This window comes from Nicotiana tomentosiformis, chromosome 4, assembly GCF_000390325.3.
Source record: "Nicotiana tomentosiformis chromosome 4, ASM39032v3, whole genome shotgun sequence".
Taxonomy (NCBI): domain Eukaryota; kingdom Viridiplantae; phylum Streptophyta; class Magnoliopsida; order Solanales; family Solanaceae; genus Nicotiana; species Nicotiana tomentosiformis.
In genome coordinates this window covers 73,411,877-73,431,582 of record NC_090815.1, presented here as the reverse complement: position 1 = coordinate 73,431,582, position 19,706 = coordinate 73,411,877, and positions in this window count along the sequence as shown.

The following is a 19,706-nucleotide window of genomic DNA, read 5'->3' as shown; positions in this document are numbered from 1 at the left end:
AGGGAGGATCTTCAGCCTGGCTCGAGCTAATGTGCTCACATGGGTTGTGGTGGCACGGGCAGGTGCACGAGGTATTAAACAGTGATTTTGGACAACTCTGGAACGGTCCTTGGCACGTTCGAGGACAAACGTATGTTTAAGTGAGGGAGAATGTAACGACCCGATCGGTTATTTTGAGCTCTAGCGTGTCGCTCGGTAGTTTGAGGCCTTGAGTAGCTTCACTTCATGTTTTATGACTTACACACGTGGTCGGAATTGAATTTCGGGAAGTTCGGAGTTAATTCGGAAGAAAAATTCTAATTTCGGAAGCTTTAAGTTGGAAGAGTTGACCAAGGTTTGACTTTTGAGTAAACAACCTCAGAATCGGGATTTAAAGGTTCCAATATGTTCCTATGATCATTTCGGACTTAGGCGTGTGTTCGGGTTGAGTATCGGGTGGTCCGGGAGCATTTCGGTGCCTATTATGGGAAGTTGGCATTTTGAAAGTTCTAGAATTTCATAAGTTTGGTTTGAAGTGGATTTTGATGTTATCGATGTCTGCTTGGAGTTCTGAGCCTTGGGATAGATTTGTATAGTGATTTGTGACTTGCACATAAAGTTTGGCGTCATTCCGGGATGTTTAAGTGTAATTCGGACACGTTCAGCGAAGTTTGTAATTTTAATGTTGTTTGATGTGATTTGAGGCTTCGACTAAGTCCGTATCGTATTTTGGGATGTGTCGGTATGAATCTTAGATGTTTTCTTACTTGTGCATTCTTGACTCATCATATCAAGTATTATACCTGGTTATCTTGGTTTACTCTGTCATGAATATTTTTATTTTATGTGCATTCTTGACTCATTATTTCAAGTATTATATCTGAGTTTTGTGATATGGATTTTTGTTCCAGGGAATAGAATGTGAATATCGACATAGTGAGATAGCTAGGCTCAACCCTAGGGATTGTTGGTACTGGCTGGCGGGAAGCTGTCTTAACCCAACATGTGCTTTTCGGCATCCGGTAAGCACGAAGCTGGTTACGGGGACCTCAGGTGCGAATCGGATCGAGTTTGAACTTGGAGGAATTGCTGAAGCTTGAGGATTCTGGTATGATCGCACATGTGAGGTTATGGCCGCAGGTGCGAGACAGCAGAAGCGGCCCAGGGGTCGCAGAAGCGGTTGGGATTAAGGCAGATTGGATTCGCAGGTGCGAGGAATTTATCGCACCTGTGGGCTCACAGATGCGGGCGGAGGAGCGCAGAAGCAAAAGTGGTCTAGGACTGGAAGAGCGCGGGTGCGGGTGTTGTAGCGCACCTGTGGAGCCGCAGGTGCGGTTATGGGCGCGCAGGTGCGGAGTGCTGCTCGAGCTGGGGAGTCCGCAGATGCGGGTGATTTTCGCAGAAGCAGATGCGCATCTGTGATTTGAATGTCCGCAGAAGCGGAAAAAGCTGGCACCTTGGGGAAGCCGCATCTGCGAGGTAGCTTCCGCAGAAACTAAGGAGTTCCGCAGGTGCAAAAAATCGACTGGGCAGATTGTTTAAAAATCGGGATTTTGCTCATTTCTCTCTTGGTTTGGGAGATTTTTGGAGAGCTTCAAGGGGAGATTTTCATCATCTATGGCAAGGTAAGTTATTCCCACCTATTGTAAGTTAAATACATGGATTCTATAAGGATTTAAAAATTAGTAGAAATTGTGGGATTTTGGTAGAAAGCCTAGAATTTGGTATTTTGGATTTTGACCACGAAATTGGACATGAAATTTGAAATAAATCATATATTTGAGTTCATAATGTTATGGGTAAAGTTTATCTTCAAAACATTTCGGAATCCGGACACGTGTGCCCGAGGATTGATTTTATTGACTTTTCAAGTGGAGTTGGGAATTGTTATAAATTGATTAATTATGGGTATTAGAGTATATCTTTATTGGTTTGCACATTGTTTGACTAGTTTTGGATCGGCAGGCATCGGTTTGAGGCATTAGAGAGGTTTTGGAACCGGTTATGAAATTTCGGAGCGAGGTAAGTCTCATGTCTAACCCTCTGAGGGGGAAACTATCCCTAGGTGATGTATTTGATATGTACTACTTTTTGCGTGAGCTACGTACGCACGAGGTGACGAGAGTCCGAACATAGCTAAATTCATGTTATGTCCGGGTAGACTAAGGTTTCTACCATACTATAACTGTACTATTTCCTATTAAATTCCTTTATTTTACGTTACAACTTGAGACTAGACTTGCTATTGTAGATATTTGACGAGCTTCATGATTTTTCGCGGAATAATTGTGCTCCTCTTACGAATTTCTTCCGCGCTATGCGTTTTCATCGAAAGATTTTCTTAAAATTTATAACTCACACGTCTATTCGTGAGTGGGGTCAATGACCCTTTAAAGCTTCTTATTCTAATGGGATCGGGCCATTCGCCTCGGCAGGATTATGTACCACACTCTCATGGGAACGGGTCGTTCGCCTTGGCAGTATAATAGATGCATCTATGATTTGTGTCGTTCGACCCTCGGCAGTGCACATAGTATGATGGGATCGGGCCGTACGCCTCGGCATTTCTATAAAATACTCATGTGAAATCATGCGTAATATTTGACAAGAAGTCAGTGTATCTGTGAGTTTTTCCTGATTTGAATTATGACGACCTATCTGGTGAGGTCCATTGTATATACACTCTGGTTGAGGAGGTAACTGTTAATTGAGAGCTTGAGTTTATTGGTGAGAGGAGGATTGTACCACGTATGTATACTTGTTTATTCGGAAAAGGGCCAAAAATGCCCTTGAACTATCTGAAATAGCTCAAAAATGCCCTCCGTTTGTTTTTGGTACCAAAAATATTCTTGCCGTCTATTTTTTGGACCACAAATGCTCTTAAACTGTTAGTCTTGTCATTGAAGGTGACATGGCAGTCCAACTGGGTTAGATTTGCTTACATGGCCATCCACCTAAGTAATCCAACATGACAAAATTATTTTTTCGAAAATTTTTTTAAAATACAAAATCAACACTTATTCCGAAAAAAGTAAAAAAAATTCTAGAAAAATTATTTTCCGAAAAAATAATTTTCGGAAAAAAATATTTTCCTGGATTTTTAAAAAAAAATACAAAATCAACACTTATTCCGAAAAAAGTAAAACTAAATCCGAAAAAATAATTTTCCAAAAAAATATTTTTTTCGAAAATATTTTACTTTTTTTCGTAATAAGTGTTGATTTTGTATTTTAATAAAAAATTTTGAAATAAATAATTTTCAGGAAAGTGTTGATTTTGCGGTCCAAATGCCATTAAACCGTTATTTTTCCGGAAGTAATTTTTCCGAAAATAGTTTTTTCGGAATTATTTTTACTTTTTTCGGAATAAGTGTTGATTTTGTATTTTTCTTTAAATCCGGAAAAATATTTTTTCCATAAATTATTTTTTCAAAAAATTATTTTTCCAGAATTTGTTTTACTTTTTTCGGAATAAGTGTTGATTTTGTATTTTAAAAATATTTTCGGAAAAATAATTTTGCCATGTTGGATTGCTTAGGTGGATGGCCATGTAAGCAAATCTAACCCAGTTGGACTGTCATGTCACCTTCAATGACAAGACTAACAGTTTAAGGGCATTTATGGTCCAAAAAATAGACATCAAGGATATTTTTGGTACCAAAAACAAACGGAGGGCATTTTTGGCCCTTTTCCTTTGTTTATTTCGTTTGTTTACTCTACCTCACATCTGTTTACTCCCTACTGCATTTGATTTATTAGGCCACTAGTAAGTATCGATGTCGACCCCTCGTCACTACTTCTCCGGTGTTAAGCCAGATACTTACTGGGTGCGTGCTGATTTACGTACTCATGCTACACTTGTTGCACTTATTGTGCATATATATATATATATATATATATATATATATATATATATATATATATATATATATATATATATATATATATATATATATATGTGTGTGTGTGTGTGTGTGTGTGTGTGTGTGTGTGTGTGTGCTTTTGGGCGCAAGGGCGCGGCTGTTGCGGGGACTTTACGGTGAACTGTATTCCATGTTACGTTCCGCAGCATACAGAGTCTCCATCAGAGTCACTTATATTCTCATGTCTAACTTGTATTCGAGAGAGATGTTGTATTATTATTGTACTCCTTAGTAGATGCCCATGCATTTGTGATATCGGGCTTTGGGGGTTTCCTACTAGATGTTCATTATTGTAGTTCACGCAATTATTATCATTTCACCTTGTAATTTATATCTTATACGGAAATTGGAAAATAAAAATTACGGGTTTTCTACGAGTACTAGATTTGCACTACTTATTTAATGGGATTCATGATTTCGAAAATATTAAAATGAGTAATTAAGTTGATTAATCACCGTTGACTTGTCTGGCGGCGGCGTTAGACGCATCACGACCTATAGTGAATTTTGGATCGTGACAGTTACAATAATTACTTAAAATTACTGGGCTTTGCCCAATTGCCCTAGTGGGCCCCTAAGAGCACCCTTATGGGTGGACTCTATTTCATGCGGTTGGAAACGCTCATTCCGATATTAATTAAAAATACACTGTAATCTTTATCATGCAGTGAGTAAGACGTGAAACAACAATTCATATTAGCTGTTAGCACACTTTACCATTATCAAATTGCGGAAAATGAATAAAATGGTAAATACCGTGCTTTTGAAACAGGTATATACAACACTACAATGGAATCTGTGGTAACTAAATGTTTGATTGCAGCTTGAAGTCAGGACTTCTATAAAAATATTTAAAAAATATAAAGAAGTAAACAGACAATAAGTTTTGAGGTTGTATTAAGGAGGATTTAATATCTACTATATACAAATCAAAAAATAATTTTAATATTATATATAATATATTTTTTCAACAAAATTATTCAGATGAACCCCTACACCCCTAGCTCCGCCCATTCATCCGAAAAGTTTTCAGATTTTAAAAGGTCATAGAAATTGTCTGATCAAAGTCCAATGGCGAGAAACATCCGTTGACCCCAAATCTCGGCGATAGGCAACAGAATAACTTGTCTTCTAATGTTTTTCATAAGATCTCGAAATCATTATTAATTACTTTTTCGCAAAACAAATATGCCCCTTTATCTGATTGTGCAAAATACTCAAATTAAACGAACAAATATCTATAAGGTAGAGAAAAAGAGAAAAGAAAATAGAAGTAGAGTTTAATACATAGAAAAGATGATACAGTAGATTGGAATCTGCTTTTAGGAAAATGTGCAATGTTGTATGAAGAAGCAAGCAAAATTTTATGGTGAGAAGATACTCCATGTCTTCTCACGTTACTATGTCTAACATATGTGTGACATAGTCATGGGAATTCGATTATCAAGAAACCATCTTCGCTCTACTAACGGTCAGAGCAGACAACAACTTGTACATGTATATAATATCTCTGTATCTGTAATGTACTACTTAATGAAATATCTATATCGAATGTATGTGTGATTACTAAAGTTGTGGTGGGATGGACGTTCAAGTCCTAACTCCTAAAAATAAAAAAAAATCCTGATAAGGAATATGTTTTCTTTTAATGAACCTACGCAGTGTGAGATCCCAATTAATCGTGATATCGGATAACGAGTGGCAAATAAAAAAGAATATGTGTATATGTGTCTCTTAGATGTATAATTAAATATAGAAAACATAGTTGTAGAAATTCTTTAAAACTTTATGTACATGTAGTTCGCACATCATCCTTATGTGGAGCTTTTGGAGGAGAATTTTCCCTGTACCACCGCCAAGCCCCTTGTTTTCATTATTATTTTACTTTTATTTATTACTACCTAAATAGTGGTACCATTTTTAATTGAATATATTACCTGTCAGCTTATCCAGCTAAAGGATTCCGTGGTCCTTTTAAAACAAAACGCCGCGTAGCAAATGTAAACAATTAAACTTATTCAGACTCAATGCACATGCATCAAAGTTATAAGTGAATGATAAGTATTTTATATAGAAATACAGAGGGTAGGATGATAGGATCTAAGTTTGTTTCCTAAATCTCATTATTTGGAAAATTTTAATCTGATTTTCGATTAACTTTTACCTCTTGACCGTATAAGTCAAACCTTGCGTTATGTAACAATTTTAACACCACCCACCCGACTGTTCACTCAAAATCTAAAACAAAAACCAAAGAGTACTACAACAGAGGTAGGGTGGCAAAATAGTTAAAAGAACACAGTTAACCACCCATATTATCCACTAAAAAATGAGTTGGATAATGAACTTTTTAAAAATAGGTCAAATATGGATAAAAATCATATTATTCATTTAGAAAATGGATAACCAATGGGTAACCAATGGATAACTAATGGGTTTAACTTTTACACTTGTAAAGCCTCAAATTGGGGGTTCCTCAAGTTTAGGAGACTAGAAATTCTCCCAAAAGTGTTCATATTCAAGAAGTCATGGATAATATGGTTACCCATATTATCCGTCGGTTAACTCGTTTTTTATCTGTATTAAATATGGGTCGGGTCGGATAATTAATCCGTTCTTTCATTACCCGTTTTTGACCTGAACCATATCTAACCCGACCCGCCCGTTTGCCACTCCTAAACAGAGGTAACAAAACCTAATCCACGCAAGCATTATGATTAGATAATTGTTTGAGAAAAAAAAACAAAGATGTTTTTATCTATAAGGGATGTGGTGGAAGAATATGATTCTTTTACTCTTAACCAGAGATAATGATTTAACCTAAGAATAAAAAAATTCTGATAGAAAGCATATCACCTTTAAAGAATTTTACACTAATACAAATTAAAATAAATCGAGTTATTTGTATTAGTGAAACAAAGACATGACATGTGGTCTATCATCGAGGTGATAATGCATGGTACGTGGACCATCAGTATAGCGACAAGTGGCATTCCTAATTAGACGAGTTAAAGAAGGCGAAAAAGACACAGGAGGAACATCCTTGGGTTTACACTGAGAAAAGAGCCGGACCTGACAGCTGTAAAAGGAGAAACAAGAGCGGAATGAATAAAGGTTGTTAAGAAGAGAAGATGCACGAACCTGTCATAAATAAGGAAGGGAAATCGATACGGTTACAGAAAATCCTTAGCCTTAAATACTTTCGTTACAATTGTATATGGTAACAGGTAATCAAGGCAATTAATGCAATTAGTGAGCCCGAATTAAATAAGGAAACTGTTACAATTGTATGCTCCTATATAAGTACTGAAACCTTATTTCTAATGGGATCGGATAATTATTGAAATTTATGCAATCATTCTTTACTTTATTCTCAAGGTTCTAAACCGTAATTTTGGGAGTGATTATCAATCTGTTTCTTATTTTCTTTGTCAATTATTTTCATTACTTGATTTATTCTTCAAATTATTGGAAAAGTAAAATAAATCTTGGTTATCAGTAACCCGATTTCTTCTAGATATTGACTTTGACCGAGAAATATATTTTTGGGTTAAATAAATAGGTTCCGTTATCGGGAATCTGATAATCTGTTCACTTTCCAAACTTCATTTTTAACGACTAAGTATGTCAACCGTTAACGAGAACAATTAGTTGTACCAACAAGGTGGAACTCCACCACACCACACACCTACGGGATCCTCTCAGCAATCCCGTGGAAGTTCACCTGAAAGGTCTGCTTCGTGCACTGATGATCAGCAGGGAGACGACCAAATCGTGGAGCAGGATGCTCTAAAGCAATTGATTGTATAACACGTGAACATTGCACTGCAGGGTTTTGTTAGAGGATTACCTAATGCAGCGCAAATTCCTCCACCAATTAATACAACAACTTTAGAGAACCCGCGTTCAGGGCTTGATAACTCTGAAAGTGGAGAAATTCCCAATGAATCTTGTGATGGAAAGTCAGGTACACCAAATAATTCTAATTTACAAAGTTTAATGCTAACTTTGCAAAAACAGTTGAAGGAACAAAACGATCGTATAGAGCAAATACCTGGCATGCGTCCCGTGATCAAAGGTGTGGATATTGAGAAGTATTCATAGCAACCTTGGAAGCCAAGTGCAGCACCTTTACCAATTCCCAAAAAGTTTTAAATGCCTGATATTCCTAAATATGATGGAACAACTGACCTTCGAGATCATGTAACCGCGTTCACTACCGGCATGAAAGGAAATGATTTAACCAAGCATTAATCGAATCAGTTTTGGTTAAAACATTTGGCGAAACACTCACAAAAGGAGCGTTAACATGGTATTCTCTTTTACCTAAAAATTCTATTGATTCTTTTGCTGAGCTTGCAGATTCATTTATAAAAGCACTGTAACGACCCGACTTATCATTTTAGGAATTTACACCTCGTTCAGTGACTTAAGGTCTCGAGTAGCTTCGCAATATGTATTGTGACCCGCGGGTGTGGTCAAGTTTGATTTATTGAAGATTCGAAATTAAATTAAAAGAACAATCCTTATTTAGAAGCTTAAATGGAAAGAGTTGACCGGAGAGTTGACTTTTAAGCAAACGACTCTATGGTGATTATAGACTTAGGAGTGTGTCCGAAAAATTATTTGGAGGTCTGTAGTGAATTAGGCTTGAAATGGCGAAAGATGAATTTTTGGGAACTTTAACCGGGGGGTTGACTTTTTGATATCGGGGACGGAATCCGATTTTGGAAATTGGAATAGGTTCGTTATGTCATTTATAACTTGTGTGCAAAATTTGAAGTCATTCCGAATTGATTTGTCGTGTTTCGGCACAAGATATAGAATTTGAAAGTTCAAAATTCATGGATGTTGATTCGAAGTGCGTTTTGATGTTGTTCGATGTGATTTGAGGCCTCGAGTAAGTTCGTAATGTGTTATGGGACTGGTTGGTATTATTGGTTGAGGTCTCGGGGGCCTAGGGTGTGTTTTGGGGTGGTTTCGGATCATTTGGAGCTATTTTGGAATTGCTGATTCTGGTGTCTGGTTTCCTTCTTCGCGAATGCGAAGGAAGTCCCGCATTCGCGAAGAAGAAGTTTTGGGGGTGCTGGATTTGACCTTTGCGAACGCGAAGGAGTGAACGCGAACGCGAGGCAAGGTCTGTTCAAGCTTACGCGGACGCGATGCAGTTGTCGCGAACGCGAAGAAGGAAGGGGAGCCGGGACCCTGAGCCATTAACCCTTCGCGAACGCGAAGCATGAACTGCGAACACGAAGAAGGAGGGCAGTTGGCTACCGCGAATGCGAGATCTTGAACGCGAACGCGATGCTGTGCATGGTCAGGCCTTCGCGAATGCGACACTGGTCACGCGAACGGGAAGAAGAAAAGCCTGGGCAGTGAGTTTAAGTTCAGAAAATGGGACTTCGTCCCATTTTTCATTTTTGACGGATTGGAGCTCGGGATGAGGCGATATTTGGGAGATTTTCAGAGAAAACAATGGGGTAAGTGTTCTTAACTCTATATTGATTAAATTACTCGAATCCATGGTTGTTGTTAACATTTAATCGGTGAATTAAGTTGAAAAAAATATGAAAACCCTCTTGATTCAATTTAAGATTTGGAGGTCGAGTTGTTATCGGAATTGAATAAAATTGGTATGGTTGAACTCGTATCGGAATGTGCATTCATATTTTATAACTTTTGTCGGGTTCCGAGATGTGGGCCCCACGGGCGATTTTTGGGTTAAATTTCAAATTTTTGTAGAAAATTTATATTTTCATATGGAATTTATTCCTATAATTTGTATTGATTGAATTTAATTAATTATGACTAGATTCGAGCCGATCGGAGTCGGAAACTCGAGGAAAGGGCATACTACTTGACTGATTGAGCGCAGTTTGAGGTAAGTATCTTGCCTAACCTCGAGTGGGGGAATTACCCCTTAGGCATTGAGTCGTATGTGTAATTTGTGTAATTGAAACCAAGTACGCGAGGTGACGAGTACGTACATGGGCTATATGTGCAAATTACATTAGTTAAAATCCTTAGACGCCCTTAGGTATTAAATGGAAAATTATTGGTACTTATTAAATCCTTTAATTGTCTTGCCTAGATCCTCGTTCTGTTGGATTTGTTTTTATATGATGATTTTTGGTGTGATTGCCACCTTGATTTTTATGTGAAATATTATTTTGTTGAGTTTTTCACTCTCGGACATATTTGTTAAGATTTTGTACACATTATGGTCGAGCCATGGGCTCCTTATTATGAAAATTTATGTATCATTGAATTTTATGGCAAATTATAGTATTTGAGCACTTGATATGCAATATGTGATAAATTTTAATAATTGAGCACTTGATGTGCAAATCTGTGATACGTTGAAATATTTGAGCACTTGAGGTGCAGTTTATGAGATGTGATATTGGCACGTTATTTTGTTGGAAAGTTTTGTTCGGCTGTTTGCACGAGGTTTCTGCTATGCTATTGTTACTATTGATATTTGAACATGCAGCGTGACAAGGCGGTATATATATGTGTGTGTGGGGGGGGGGGGGGTTGCGCATATGGCGAGACAAGGTGGAAACATTATTGTGCACGTATGGCGAGACAAGGTGGAAACATTATTGTGCACGTATGGCGAGACAAGGCGGGCATTCACTTTACTATTGCACACGTGGCGAGACAAGGTGGGCTATGTCGGGGATTGATTTGTGATGGCCTGGGGGCATTGTTGATGTTGCATATTTACTTTTGGGACTACGAGGAGGTACCTCGGGAGTGCTCTTTTTGTTGATATTTTCTATGGTTGCACTTGCCTTTGGTTATTTTATTTTTTCGTGATATGTAGATCCTTATGTTCTCCCGTGATGTATTATTTAATTTTATTGTGTGTTTATATTCCTTGTTGTAATGTGTTGGCTTTGGCTCTTGTACGAGACTCTGAGGATTTGTGTTCCTAGTTGTTTTCTAATTTTTAAGGTTAATTTGTTTTGAATAAAAGAAATTATTGTACGCTTTAATTCTTATAAGTTTCACATCCAAATCAGCAACTATCAGGTGTTTTATTTTTTTTTATTGAAATGTTATTTTCTCGGCCCAAATAATTTTTAAAGTAAATTCATTCTTTTGTTGATTTTCCTACTTGATTTAAAAAGTTTTAACTTACCTTATTGGCAATAAATTGATCATGTGGTTCTATATATACATTGATATTATTGGCACGTGAGTAGCCCGTGCAGTTGTGATAGAAATGTGGGCACGAGGTGCCGTGGAAATATAAAGGTGGGTTGAGACCCGCATTTGATGATTATGAAATGAGATGTCATAGGGTGACTTTTAAAATTGAAGAATTATATTTTAAAGATATTTATTTGGAAGAGTTTTATATTCGAAAGATACTTATTTGAAGGAAATATATATTTGGAAGGTATTTTATTTGAAGGGTTCTTATATGAAAGACTTGTTTAATTGGTTGTACTTGTGTTCTTTCTTATTTGTCGGAGCAATAATTGTGGTGTTCTTGCTGCCTTACTGTTTATATCACTGCTATTTGTTCTCGATTATTTTACTACGACATAGGTTATTTCACTAGTGAGTGTCTCGACTATACCTCGTCACTACTCCACTAAGGTTAGTCTTGATACTTACTGGGTACCGCTGTGGTGTGCTCATTCTACACTTCTGCATATTTTTTTGTGCAGATTCAGGTATTGTTCATTAGTAGTTATGCGGGTCGTTGTTGTGGAGACTCAAGGTAAACCTGTTGTTGCGTTCGCAGGCTTCGGAGTCATCTTTAAGTTTTCATTTTGCACTGGTTATTCTTATTTCTGGACAGTTGTATTTAGAAGCTTTCTAGCAAACACTCTGTAGAGCTTATGACTTGTACTGCCGGATTTTGGGAATTGTAAAAGTTTAAGAGATTTCTATTTCAAATCGTTAGATGTTGTTTAAATAGTGTTGTTGTTTCAATTAATGTTAGGCTTACCTAATCCTTAAGACTAGGTGCCATCACGATACCCAAACAGAGAGGATTTTGGGTCGTGACAAGCACATTCGGGAGCTCAAAAAGTTAAAAAGGGGATGGAAGACATCTTTAAGGTTAAACAAGGGAGTACAGAATTGCTCAGGGAATTCGTAGATAGATTCCAGCGGGAGAGGATGATGTTGCCTCGAGTACCTGATAACTAGGTGGATATGGCATTCACGAGCAACTTGAACGAGAAAAGTTCAGAAGTCACGAGGAGGTTTAAAGAAAGTTTGCAAGAATTTCATGAAACAACTTAGAACGGTGTGTACAATAGATACAATACGAAGTTGCGGATAGAAGAAGATACAGTCGCACAGCAAAGGTCGAAGAAAGACCTGGTTCGAGACGCTCAGAATCAGAAAGGAGGTCCGGTAAAAATAGGTATGAGCCATACATGGGACCTGCAGGACGAGACTCGCGATCTAAATAGGAGAATGAACGTTTTGATTCAATATCAAGGCAAAAAGATGACAGTTCTTCATCCAAGTTCAAAAAGGAGTGGGGTGCCCGAAGCAATGATTCCAGTACGCAAGAAAGAATAGGGGATAACAGCTTTAACATTAGCACCTCTGAATTAGTGGTTGTTTTAAGAGGTATGGGAGATAAGGTGCGATGGCCAAAAGAAATGAGATCAGATCCGAACAAAAGAAACCCAGATTTTTGGTGTGAATTTCATAATGATCATGGCCATAGAACAGCAGATTGTAGGCTTTTGCAAGGAGAGGTCGAACATTTATTGAAGCAAGGCTATCTTACTGCTCTGTTCAGTGAGAAAGGGAGACAATCATACATGAAGAACAGAAAGGAATCTCCAAAACCTCCATCACCAAAAGAACAGTCAACGTCATAACTGGAGGATATGAGGTCAATGGAGTAACATATACAGCCGCGAAAAAGACATCAAAAGTTATTTTCACTCACGGAAAGCGTGTCAGCGAAGTCTTGGATGGCGATAGTATAACATTCGATGATGAAAACGCGGATGGCTTGATGATTCCTCACAACGATGCACTGGTAATATCTTTGCCTGTATATGATACTAATGTAAAACAAGTTTTGATTGATCCAGGTAGCTCAGTGAATATCATTTTACTGAGGGTGATAAATGAAATGCAAGCTAATGATAAGGTCATACCAAAAGTATGATCCTTGTCTGGGTTTGATAATTCAAGCATTGTTACAAAAGGGGAAGTTGTACTTACCACATTTGCAAAAGGGGTCATCAAGGATACAAAGTTCCAGGTGATAAACACGGACATGGCCTATAATATAATTCTGGAAAGACCATGGATTCATGATATGGACGTTGTCCCATCCACATTGCATCAAGTTATCAAGTTTCCTTCACAGTTGGGAATCCGTCGAATCCGTGGAGATCAAAAAGCTTCACGAAGTATCAACTCGGTGGTGATTGCAAGCACAGTAGCCAATGATGCAGATGCAAAACAGAAATTATAGTTGTCAGTTGAGGACATTGATGTTAAAACCTCAATTGAAGACACGCAAGGGCATACTGATGTGGACTAGAGACTCGATGTGATTCAAGAGCCAGAGGAAAATGATAACATTAAAACAACCACCGAGGAGCTCGAAGCTGTAATATATTTGTCCACTGGCCAGATAGAAAAGTTTACATCGGAGCAAATTTGAGCCTAGTGATGAAAGGTAAGTTAATTGAATTCTTATGTGCTAACGCAGATTGCTTTGCTTGGTCGCACTCAGATATGACAGGTATACCACCGAAGGTGATGACTCATAAGCTGAATGAAGATCTATTACACCCACATGTCAAGCAAAAGAAAAGGAAGTAAGGGTCCTTCAAAAATCAAGTGATCCAGGATGAGGTACAAAAGAGTTTGAAAATTAGTTCAATAAGAGAGGTAAAGAACCCTGATTGGTTAGCTAATACCTTTATGGTTCAAAAAAAGAATGGAAAATGGCGAGTTTGCTTAGACTATACTGATTTAAATAAGGCTTGCCCTAAATATTCATTTCCTTTATCGCATGTAGATCAGTTAATTGATTCTAATGCAAGTTATAAGCTTTTAAATATTTAAGATGCATATTCAGGATATAACTAGATAAAAATGGACCCTCTAGATGAAGAAAAAACTTCGTTTATCACAAACAGGGGGACTTATTGTTACAAAGTCATGCCATTTGGCTTGAAATATACTGGAGGCACATATCAAAGACTGGTGAATAAAATGTTTCAAGAACACTTGGGAAAAACCGTGAAAGTCTACATAGACGATATGTTGGTCAAGTCAACACAGGCGGGGGATCATTTTCAACACTTGTCCGACACCTTTGAGATTCTCCGCAAGTACAATATGAAGTTTAACCAGAAAAGTGCGCTTTTGGCGTGGCTTCAGGTAAGTTTTTAGGTTTTCTTATTTCTTACAGAGGTATTGAAGTGAATCCCACACAGATCAAAGCTATTGAGGAAATACCATATATACTCACGAGCAAGAAAAAAGTGCAGAGATTACCAAGTAGGATAGCAGCTCTGGGAAGATTTATATTAAAGTCATCAGAAAAAAGTTTTAAATTCTTTTCAGTGCTGAAAAAGCAAAATCAGTTTGAATGGACTGACGAGTGACAACAAGCTCTCAAGGACCTAAAGTCGTATATATCAAATCCACCTCGGTTAGCCAAACCAAAAGATAGTGAAAGATTACTCATTTACCTCGCTGTGTCAGAAGTAGTGGTAAGTGCGGTGTTGGTACATGAAGATAAAGGTAAATAATTCCTAATTTATTATGTTAGTAAGCCTTTACTAGATGATGAGACACAGTATCCACACTTAGAAAAGCTTGCTTTAGCTTTAATTATGGTATCAAGAAAGTTACGACCTTACTTTCAGTGTCATCCTATTTCTGTTATAACTGCTTTCCCATTAAGAAACATACTGCATAAACATGAATTATCATATAGATTAGCTAAATGGGCAATAGAACTCAGTGAGTATGATATCATATATAAGCCTATAACTACAGTAAAATCACAGGTGATAGCAGATTTTGTATCGGATTTTAGCACGAACTTAGTTCCTGAAGCAGAAAAAGAACTACAAGTGTTTACCAGAGCTAATCTGGGGACTTGGGCCCTATTTACTGACGATTCCTCAAATGTTAAAGGAGCAGGTTTAGGTATTGTTTTAATTCCACCCTCAGGTGAAGTCATAAGACAGGCAATAAAATATTATTCAATCAGTAACAATAAGGCAGAGTATGAAGCTATGATTGCAGGCTTGGAACCGGCACAAGAACTTGGTATCTAACAAATTATGATCAAAAGTGACTTGCAGCTGATGGTTAATCAAATTCAAGGGACTTATGTGGCAAGAGAGACGCGAATACAGCAATACCTCGAAAAGGTAAGAGAATTTCTTAGGCAATTTAAGACATGGAAAGCCGTGCAAATACCCAAGGAGGAAAATACAAAAGCAGACGTGTTGGCAAATCTCGCGTCTGTCGCAGATGCAACAAATGCATAAAATGCCATTGTGATACATTTGTTTCATTCAGCACTCGATCAAACCAAGAGTGAGGTAAATTTCAATAATTTAGCTTGGGATTGGAGAAACTAATTTGTGAACTTTTGCAGTATGGTACTGCTTAATTCGTGGAAATTTATATCTTAAAATGTTTGGTGGACCTTTAGCACGGTGCCTTAGACCATCACAAAACGGAGTATGTAATGAGAGAAGTACATGAGGGGCATTGCGGTAATCACGCCGGGGGAAGATCTTTGGTGAAGACATTAATAAGGGCATGATATTATTGGCCAAAAATGGAAGAATAAGCAGAAAACTTTGTAGCCAAGTGCGATAAATGTCACCGATATGCCAATAACATACATCGACCAATGGAGCTGTTGTATTCAGTTATTTCACCATGGCCCTTCATAAAATGGGGCATGGATATCGTAGGGTCATTGCCTCAAGCTAAAGGAAAGGTATGGTTTCTGTTAGTTTTAACAGATTATTTCTTAAAATGGGTAGAAGCAAGTGCCTTTAAATAGGTATGAGAAAAAGAAGTTATGGATTTCATTTGGTGAAATATTATATGCCGATTTGGAGTTCCAAAGAAGATTGTATGTGCCAATGGTCCAATCTTCGTAGGCGCGAAAGTCATAGAATTCTTCCAAAGTTGGCAGATTAAACGAATTACTTCCGCACCCAGTGGCCAACGGACAAGCTGAAACGACAAATAATGTTATCATCAATAACTTAAAGAAGAGATTGGAAGAATCAAAAGGCAAATGGCCATAGGTATTACCGGGGAGTGCTATAGGCTTACCGAACAACGGCAAAAACAAGTACGGGTGATACTCCATTTTTACTTGTATATGGAGTAGAAGCTTTGATTCCGGTAGAGATAGGTGAACCAAGTACGAGGTACACGCATGCCACTGAAGCAGCAAATGGGAAGAGCTGCGGGTAATATTTGATTTGATAGAAGAAAGGAGAGAAGCAGCATTAATTCGAATGGCGGCTCAAAAGCAGATGATTAAACGATATTATAACAGGAAAGCCAATTTGAAGTATTTCAATATTGGGGACTTCGTCCTCAAAAAGGAATTCCGGTCAACAAAAATGGCAAATGCAGGAAAATTGAGTCCAAATTGGGAAGTCCCATATAGGGTTAGAGGCATCGCTGGAAAAGGAGCATACGAGTTGGAAACCATGGATGGCAAGGTCTTACCGTCAAACTGGAATGAAGTCCATCTGAAAAAGTATTACTTCTAAATGAGGTTAATACCCACGTTCAGGTATCACACAAAGTTTGATTTTATTTCATTCATTTGAATTTTACTAACCATTTTAGATGATAGGAAAAAAGATGGCTCGTACCAAATGATGGTATTAGACCCGAAAGACACGCGGAATACTGAAATATTTCTGGTCTACGTTATAACTTTTCTAATGGAAAAAGGGTTATGCAGTCATCATCTAAAAAGTTATCTCCGAGTCCCATTTTCTATTTTCCTTTTCAGGAAAAGGACCAAAAGAAAGGAGTTGATCCAGTGTTCGAGATTTCATACTTCAATGCTCTAGCACTGGGGGGGACTATGCATATAGAAGGTTACACAAGGAAGAAAGATGTATACCAAAGGCATAGTTCAGCCTGAATCAAAACCTTGAAGAAACCCTTGAAAAGTTTTCAAAGGAGTTCAAACTCGCAAAAAGGATGCAATATATTCTCCCGAGCTTCTAGGTTAAGGTCATAAATTTAGTCGTGGGAAAATAGACCCGAATTTTGTAAATCTGCTATAATAAAAGCAGTTATGAAAATATTGTGTACATGAACAGTTATGAAAATAATGTACATAATTTATTCATTTGAGAGTTCAAAACATAAAACTTCCTCAAATTATTTCTCTTTTCATATCTACTTCATGTTTCATATATCGTCTTATCTTCATCAGTGTCATTAATATAAAAGGGACCTCTTTTATTAAAACTCGTGTATAGCAAAGTCACGGTGTATTAAAGCATTTTAAGTGCAAGAGTAAGCTAAAATATTAAAAGGGCAGAGAGAATAATATACGGTAAAAGCAATGAAGATATTTATATTGTAACCCCAAAAACGATAGGGGCAGTAAAACCTTCCAAAACGTTATCCAAAAAAAAACACAAGGGAGCTCCAAACAAAAACCAGCAAACAAACACTTTCAACAAAAAAGTCTGGAAAAGGAAAAAGCTAAGGAGCATCATCTACATGAGAAGAAGGATCAAATTGGGGAGAAGAGGGTTGAACATCAGCTTCACCAGGAGCAAGTCCATCTCCATCACCCTTAGAACCTTCATCTTCGGGTGTGGAAAAGCTTTGATGTTGCTGAGTCTGTTCAATTGTTTCTCTGGCCTTAGCAATCTCAGCGTTAAGGTCAAAACCTTCATTGTTGGCATCAGTTAAAGTCTCTAGGCGAGTGTTCAAAAAAGCCCAGCTAACATCCAGCGATGACTTATCTTCAAGGGCTTTATAATACTTCTCCCACTACTCGACCTCAGCTTTCAATTCTTCTTTTTCTGCCTCCAAGGCTTCATATGTAATCTTCAAAGGAGCAAGAGAACTTTCAAGGAACTGAACTTTATCTGTAGAGCACAGAGGTCTTCTTGAGCTAGGGTAAGCAACTGAATCAGATCACCCCCGTAAACCTCTTTTTGATTAAGGAGCTCTTTCAAACTCCTTATCTCTTCAGTAGCTTTGGAATGTTTTTCAGCAAAAGAGGATTCTAGTATATCCTTGTCTTTCTCAACTTGACTTGAAGAAGCTTTAGAACCGCTAACTCAGCAGAGACCATCCTCAGTTGTTGTTCCAAAGCTCCTTTTTCCTCTGCAAGAACGTCCTTCTTCAACTGAAGACCTTCAAATTGTTCTCTCCAGTTATCAGCCTCGGAGCGCAACTCAATTAATTGTTGATCATTCCAAGAGATCCTTTTAATAAGCTCAGTGCCTATCAAATTAATCTACAAAAAAGGCAAAAGAAGAAGAGTTACGAATGAGGAAAAGGAAGGAATGAAATATAAATAAAGTTATACCTTAAGAAAAGAATGAACGATGCCATTCATTAAAGTCAAGGAACTATGACCCTCAAACTTCTTCTTTTCCACAGGTCCTAACAACGGTTTCAGTTGTCCAGATTTTCTCAACAAATTCCCACCCTCGGGGACTTTAATAACAACTCTTTTCATATCCCGCCTGCTGCTAGAAGGCTCATCTTCTACATGAGAAGCAGCGGGGGGAGAAACTATTAGGGCAACACTAGGTAAAGACACAGGGGGGGTTAACAGTGGGTAAAACTTGAAGAGAAGAAAGTGGCAGTTCTTCAGAAATAGGCCTGAGGCTTTCCTCACACTCAAAACGGGACTTTGGGGGGGGGGAATTGACTGAGTTACCAGCATCTTCATCAGATATTTCTAAACGAGCATTATCCGGCTCATCAATGAGTCTAAAGGGAATGAACTTGATGGGGGATCATTAGAGACATGGGTTTCATCATCTGAAACCACACGTCTTCTAACACGCGATTTTCTCACCAAGGAACCTTCTTCGGCATCCTCTTTATCATCAGACCCGCGGGCTTCAACAGTTTTTATCTTGGAAGAAGAAGCACTCAAAATTTGTTCTTGAGCAAGACTTACAGAAAGCCTAGTTGAGGGAATAGATGCGGGACTGATGCCATGAATGGCAAACCCTAATAAAAAAGGGTGATGAAAAAGTTATATATGAACAAGTAAATAAGGAAAGAAACTGCGAAAATAAAGAGTACCGTGAGTCTTCACTTTCCAACCAAATTTCTGTGAAAGAAATTACCAAGATCTTTTGTCCATGGGAGCAGCAATCAACATTTTTTCTACCTAAGCACGGAAGTTAGAAATTTCTTCGAAGACATCCATGGTTGCTGAAAAAATGAATATGCGATTATATAAAGGAACTCAAGACATCAAAGAAAGGAAAAGAAAAAATCTTACGTGCAAAGTTCTATTTTTCTGGAAAAGGCATGTTTTCTTCGCCCACTAATCCACTAGTGGAGGCAGCAACAAAACGGGCGTACCAGCCACGGTCACGGTCATCCTCGGGGCTAACTAAAACCCTTTTACTTATATCCATGAGAGAAAATACACCTTCACAAAACAACTTAGGAGATTAAAGATGAAGTAAGTGACGGAAGGTAAAAGGAGCAGAAACTAAATCCGGAAAATAGCGAAGGCATGCCACTACCCTCCACACAATGGGACCAATTTGGCCAAGGCAAATATTAAAATAGTGACAAAAGTCGATGATCACTG